The sequence below is a fragment of the Schistocerca gregaria genome, chromosome 4, assembly GCF_023897955.1.
Source record: "Schistocerca gregaria isolate iqSchGreg1 chromosome 4, iqSchGreg1.2, whole genome shotgun sequence".
In the NCBI taxonomy this organism is placed as follows: Eukaryota; Metazoa; Arthropoda; class Insecta; order Orthoptera; family Acrididae; genus Schistocerca; species Schistocerca gregaria.
Genome location: NC_064923.1, coordinates 539,868,903 through 539,876,646, shown reverse-complemented (window position 1 = coordinate 539,876,646; position 7,744 = coordinate 539,868,903).

The following is a 7,744-nucleotide window of genomic DNA, read 5'->3' as shown; positions in this document are numbered from 1 at the left end:
TCGTCGATGATTTAATGTTCTCGGGAATGAAGAAAGGTGTAAACTGAGGAGATGTACTGTGAGTGGTATGTTGCAGTGAAGCTGCTGTATGTGCTAATACACTTTAGAGCAACATTCGGATATTCAGCAGCTTAAAATTTTCAAGAAATTTGACTTCGACTGACTGTAGTGCCTCCTGTGCATCACGCAATATGTCTTGTATGTGGCTGTCAGTATTTATATGCGGGCTTAGGAAGACACCTTATTTGAATTTCACGTAGTCGAACATAGAAAGCTTATGAAAGACCGAAATTGATCTGAGTCTTTGTTCTATATGAACCACAGCATTATATAAATCTGTGGCATGATAAGTACTTCAGAATCAACCAACGTCACACGAAGGACATATTTACTTCTCCGTTGAATTCTATCTTTGACGGGTGATTTCTTCTTGTGTAGTAGTGATTGCAATCCCTGCTGCCCCACTCACACTTGAAACAGCATTCCTTGGTTTACACTGTCGGGATTCCGAAGAGAATAGTGATTATTATCGCATCCCCACAGATCGTACTCGTGATGGCGTAAATTTTCAGGGCGTAACATCTTCCTGGTGGACATTATATCCACTTAGTACTGATGCATATCTGTTTCCGTTGCAATAACTTTGACTTCAAATTTGTCGCAGATGAATCGATTAGCAGTTGTTAAGCTTGAACGCTGCATTCTACCGCAACACTTGACGTAAGAGGTCAGCGCCACTCATTGCAAAAGAAATTGCGGTATGCGCAAAAATAGCTTCCATAGGACGGTTTCACTCTTGGCGGATAAATTTAAAGCGCTGCATAAAAAAGAATAAAAACCACTGAAAGGATTGCCTACGAAAGGTATCTCTTTCAAAATAAAATTTTGTTGATACCTTAAAAACCTGATAGAGCAAAAGAGTTTTCAAATTTGAAATCAGCCTCAAAAACTCAATTTCAAAAAGTATCATGTGAGATATTTATACCTTGTTTATCTGCGAAACTACCTTATTTCCAAGTAATTTTTCTTAATACGGGTAAAAACTAAACTGATTTTAGGTATCCTTCACAAAACATATTCTGAAACAAATAAGATTTTTCTATGCACACTAAGATTAGAAAAAAAAATCAAATAATAGCATGAAGAGAGTACGTAATAAACGATAAGTTTACGTGTTTCATCATGATGACATAAACGACGGTAATGTGAATGGTTTATCGAAATTAACTTATAGTTGGTATTGACAATTTTGATATTATGTCCTAATTTACACGTTTCGTCAGAATGTGTATGTGGTATTTCATCCATTTTCCTTAACGAAACGATTCCCATGAAGTCATCGTACCTCCGAAAGAGCTGCGTTCTGCAGCTGCAGTGTAATCCACATTACGAATTTCTAGTAAATATTATGTATATCACGTTGAACAGAGAAGTCTCGTCTTTTTCAACTGAACATTTCTTACTTGCTTCATAAACACAATCGAAGCAGCAGAAGTGGAAGAACGTAAATATTAACAATACTGCCGTAAATAGCCAGAATGTGGTGTTAGATACGGCCAACAGCCTTGCCGCAGTAATATCACCGGTTTCCACCAGATCACCAAAGTTAAGCGTCGTCGGTCTTGCCTACCACTTGGACGGGTCACCGTCCGAATCTGCTGAGCACCGCTGGCAAACGGGGTGCACTCAGCTCTCGTGACGCCGGCACAGGAGCTGCTTGACTGAGGAGTAGCAGCTCCAGTCACGAAAACTGACAACGGGTGGGAGAGCGGTATGCCGACCGCTAGCCCCTCCGAATCCGCATCCAGTGACGGTTACCGTCTGATGAAGAAGCGGCGGCCAGTCGGTACCCTGTAGCCTTCCGAGGCTTGTTCGGGCTGAGTTCAGTTTTAAACACACTCCTTCAGCCCAGGAATGGCCTACCGTGACCATCCGACCGCCGTGTCATTCTCAGGGGAGGATGCAGATAGGAGGGGCGTGGGGTCAGCACACCGCTCTCCCGGTATTCTTGACCGAAGCCGCTACTATTCCGTCGAGTAGCCCCTCAATTGGCATCACGAGGCAGAGTGCACCCCGAAAAATGGCAACAGCGCATGGCGGCCTGGATGGTCACCCATCCAAGTGCCGACCACGCCTGACAGTGCTTAACTTCGGTGATCTCACGGGAACCGATGTATCCACTGCGTCAAGGCCGTTGGCCTGAGTTCAGTTTTAGTGTTAGATATAGCTTTCATCACAGCATTATCACAGAAACTACTTGGCCATACGAAAGCTTTCAGAGCAACCATATTGCAAGTGTTTTATGTATATGAATTCGTTCTTCAACACACGATGCCCATTTTGCACAGTGATGAATAAAAGCATCATCAGATTCATGAATTCGCTGTGTTTTTTTATCATTGAGCCTACTGCTTTCAAACACCAACCATCCTATTTTCTGGATACTCACACTTGAACTCGGAAGCAAGGATTGATAATTAAGTAATGATATACTATCCTGGGATGCGTTATGTCACGACTGCTCGACTTGTTCAGGTACTTTTATAAGAATTTTTGGCTGACGAGCCTCACAAGTCACTTATCGTCCCATCGTATACCACACGTACGCCACTGGAAAAAAAGTCTGAGATCATGCTGCCCAGGGAAACTGCTGTTTGTCTTGCAGACAACCTTGTGTTTTACGAGCAGTGTGTGGGACAACAAATCACCTTATTATTGCAGGAATGACCAGGTCTACCAGCATTTTTCATGTACTGGAAGCAGGTTAGCATCCCCTCTAGAAACACCAAAGGTGAACAAGAGTTGTGGCTTATCGCACCCCAGACCATTATGCCTGGGATGGGGCCAGTGTGTCTTTGGAGAATGCGCTCTTCGAGACAACGCTCGCCAGGTCATCTCGTACGCACAAACCACGTCGCTTGTGTGCAGGCAGAATCTGCATTTATTGCTGAAGACCGTGGCGCCCCATTCTAAGTGATCATATGACGGCAACAGTCGGGCGTGCACGTCGGTGTTGTGGCGTGAAAGGAAAACGGGCTGGGGGTGTGCGTGCCTGTAGTCCCATTGCTATCAACCAGTTCGCAACGGTACTTGCTGGCACGTCTGAAATCACAAGCCCTCTTAGCCGTTCTGTGGAGGCTGTTTGATATTCTACTGCCTCCTTTACAATACTAGAGGCTGAGTCACTAGCTATTTCCACCTAGAATAACTGTCCGCCCACGGTAGCTGAGTGGTCAACGAGACAGAATGTCAATCTTAAGAACCTGGGTTAGATTCCCTGATAGGTCGGAGATTTTCTCCGCTCAGGGACTTTGTGTTGTGTCCTAATCATCATCATTTCATCTCCATCGACGCGCAAATCGCCGAAGTGGCGTCAAATCGAAAGACTTACACCTGGCGAATAGTCCACCCGACGGGAGGCCCTAGTCACACGGCATTTACATTTTTACCTAGAATAACTCTGAAAGTATGATAGAAGTTGGAAGGTTTGTGGGATAAATATTGCATGGGATAAAGGGGGCCATAATATGTCGTTGGTTTTTTGTTGCTAGATGGGGTCGCGTCAGAGATATTGAGGTCAACTTTGTTTTTTTAAATTGGGATGCCATAGTTTGGTACTTATTTCCTGATAGCGGCTATCGAGACGAATCCAATGATGTGTAACAATAAGGTCTTTGAAGGTGAACGAATGTCAAAAAGATGGTATGAACGTCCATTTGTAGAAGGTGTTTGAAGTGATGACCATTGGTATCAATGCGGTGCTGCAATCTTGTTATCATAGATTGATTGGTATTCCTTATCACTTCGGCACTTATCGAAGCAAATGGTCTGACAATTCTCTCTCGTATATCGTGTAAATAATAAATATTCGCCGAATACGACGTATATCTCTAATGTGCCATTGATATGTAAACACCATTCGACGGTGTCGCAATACAACACTAATAGGAATGGTATCTTCGAATCAAGCGAATGTGAATGATGTATTCCTTCGAAGAAGAAAGTCGATATGCTTCTCATTTATGGAGAATGCCAACGAAATTCAGTCAAAGCTAGAGATATAGACTGAATGAAATCCTCAATATACTCACCCTACACGTCGTACATTGAAATATGTGTGTGACAGATTGAGAACAACTGGATCTTTACTGCATCAGAAAAATCTCCAGCAAAGGAAAGTTACTATCGAGGAAATGGAAATTCGTGTCTCTTGCCACTGTGTTTTGAGATCCTTGTGTTAGTTCGCGTCAAATCGCAAGGGAATCTGACATGAGCGTTGTTCGTGTTCTGCAGCGCAATAAATATCATCCTTACCATATCAGTCTCCGCCACGAATTAACTGGCACGGATTGTATATGTCACATTGAATTCTGCCGATGGGCAGATTCAGATGGATGACATATTCATTAATTTGATTTTATTTACTGACGAGGCTACATTCACGACCCATGGAAATGTTAATTTGCATAAGAAGCATTACTGGGAAACTGAAAACCCATGTTGGCTGCGGAAAGTTGAAAACTATCATGGCATGGGACGCCACAATGAAAGTTATCCTGGCATGGGACGCCAAAATGAAAGTTAAACCGTTGAGCAGACTGTATAAAATGATTGAGAATGTAGGAAATTTACTAACAACATTCAATTTTTAAAAGAAAAACAGACATAAACTGTAGTTATTGATTTAATACTGTAAACAACTAACAGTTGGGTTAAGCGAACAATGGACAAGGAACCTGGGTGGCAGAAGTGAGTCAAGTACTCTGGCACTAAAAAGTGGCTAACGCAATCTGAATAGATCTGACGCTGAGCAGACTTTGATTGATCGAATCTACTGAAGTTTACCTAGGTGCAGCTCAGAGCAAGTGGCGATTGAGATCTGTACACCCTGACAAGGCCGGCCGGAGCAGCAGTAAGGTATCCTGTTTGCTTCGTGTCGTGATGTAAATCGCAGCTGGCGAGAAGTGCACGACGGTGGCTAGGTGTGGAGGCGGCACCTGTGAATCGATCGCGGCCACGAAAGAAAAGCAAACATCTCGCGGTCTAGCGATCAGGCAGACGGCTCGCTATTTACCCTCCACCAGAACCCTGAAATCACAGTAGATTTCAGTGTGTGACACACCCATTCACTGGTCGTACCAAGGACCAATTAGCCTCACTTATAAGACAGAGTACACAAGAACACCAAACGTCAAGATGGTAAACCAGAAGCCAATAAGTGTAGCCTCGGCAAACGAGTAGTCCGAGATGTTTGTAGTCACACTATTGGTACAGTAAGAACTTCACCGCCGGGTCTCCAGTCTAACTACTCGCAAGTGAAGTCACTCTCAGGACAGGTCCCAAGTACCGACCACACACGCCAGAGCTTCGATCAGAAGATGCTTCCAGACCGAAGTCCAGAACCCGAGAACATGGCACCTGTCCAGATAAAAAAATTCTGTTTTTCTGCAAAGTGCACAAACGACCCTTCCTTCATGCTAACTTGAGCCAATCAGAGGGCTTTAGAGGCGCTAAATCTCAATCTCCCCTCCTACACGACAGCACAAACTCATGTCAAACCAGAGCAAGAGTTAAGAAACCTGCCTCTCTGGCAAAAAAAGAAATCGCCAATTACTGGTATTGTTTTAAGTTTTCTCAGATGAAGCAGCATGTGAACAGATACAATCTTAGGGATCTTTATCTAAATTCCTTGTGCCTTGGACCATGTTAGTCCTAGCTATCAGGTGCAATAAAGATTCTGTCTCTAAGCGTTTCTCAGACGCCGGATTTTTTTATTCAACCTCTGAGGCTGATGGAAGTGAGTGAGAGGCCTGTTTACAGTATCGGTGAATATGAAAACTTCTGAATTTTTATTACATGTGGCTCTGCACTCATTGCCTGGTTTACGACTCCAGTCTTCAGCTGGTGCCAATGCAGGTATAGCGGCATTGTCCTGCTAGAGACCTGTCTTAACTAGCGGCTGCTATGTCTGCCTTGAACAGCTGCAGGCCTGTCTGACAAGATTTACTGAGGGATGAGCTCGCCGCCAGTTGCTTTCAACTTCCAACTTGCTATTTCTCCGAACTAAGGACCATACAAATACCTCATGCTTTTAGCGCCCTAGCAGGCTCCATCAACTCAGGCTGTTAACTTTCTAGAGTCTCATTCAAGGTGCATAAGGTTGTAACAAAATCTTTAATAAGTTTCTGTATACGAAAAGTAGGTAAGAGAGAAACTTGTGCTTTCTCAAAGTTACACACCAGAAAAGGGGGTAGGTGAATGTATGGTATGGGATTCTGTAGGACAGAATTGTATGCCTTTATTTCATTGACGGAAATCTTAAGGTAGGAAGTACACCACATTCCTGCAAGATACATTAGGTCCGTTAATGGAAGAAGTACCTTTAGGAACGAGGAACAGTACGTGGTATCAACAAGTTGGGTGTCCGGTACATTTTTTGCTGAATGGCTAGAAATGAGTAGAGAGTCAATTTCCAGATCGTTGGATTGGATGCAGAGGAGATGTGTTGTGGCTGGCTCGTTCGACATTCATGACACCTCTGGAATTTTTCTTGTGGAGATTTGTGAAAGACATTGTTTATAAAGACATTCCAAATACACCTGGAGATATGCGAGAGAGAATTGTCAGAGCATGTGCTTCGACCAGTGTCGATATGATAAGGAATACCACTCGAACCATGATAAGAAGATTGCAGCACTGCATTGATACCGATGGTCATCACCTCAAACACCCTCTGTAAATGGACGTTAATGCCACCTTTGTGACCTTCGTTGAGCTTCAAAGACGTCAGTGTTACACATAAATGTATTCCTCTTGATAGCCACTATTAAAAAAATGTACCAAGCTGTAACATCCCATTTAAAAAAGCAAAGTTGACCTTCATATCACTGAAGCCATTCCACCTAGCAACAAAAAACCAGCCTCATATTATGGGCCCCTTTTTCTCATGCAACTTTTGTCCCACAGAATTTTCAGCTCCTAACATACTTTCGGAGTTATTATTGGTGGCCCTCTATAATGCTGGCAGGCATCTGTGCTGCGTGGGCATCCAGGAAATAGTGAATGTTCAAGCGAGCAGCGATACCAGCATTGTTGCACAACATTCGCAGCACATCCAACTTGTGTGCGCAGTTATCCGAAAGTACTGTGACATCCTACCACTCGGAACGCCACAATTTGATCCCTTTCAAACTCGCTCAGTTGGCTGTAGAAAGAGCAAGTGTGTCTCCGTGGCTTGTTTGCCTGCTTGCTGCAAGCAGCACACTGAGCCTTCTGGATGTGAGCATTCCCTAAAAAGGGTTGACAGAGGTGACGCTCTGGTAGCTATGTTACTACGTTGTCTGTTGGCAGATGACTCTGAAACCACTGTCAATACTTCTGCTGACCCCAAGTGACGTAAAAATATATTAGCGTCGTTTTCCACACTATTAGTTACTACTTTGTGAAGCAGGACATTGTGTAACGCTAAAAGTGTCACTACAACACTAAACAATATCATTATTAATAGAATCACTAATTTCCGATCAGGTAAATTTTTCGTTTTCATACGTCTATACATCATAACATAATGCATGTGCAACTAAGACTATTACACACTAAAATACACTACTGGTCATTAAAATTGCTACACCACTAAGATGACATGCTACAGACGCGAAATTTAACCGACAGGAAGAAGATGCTGTGATATGAAAATGATTAGCTTTTCAGAGCATTCACACAAGGTTGGCGCCGGTGGCGACAT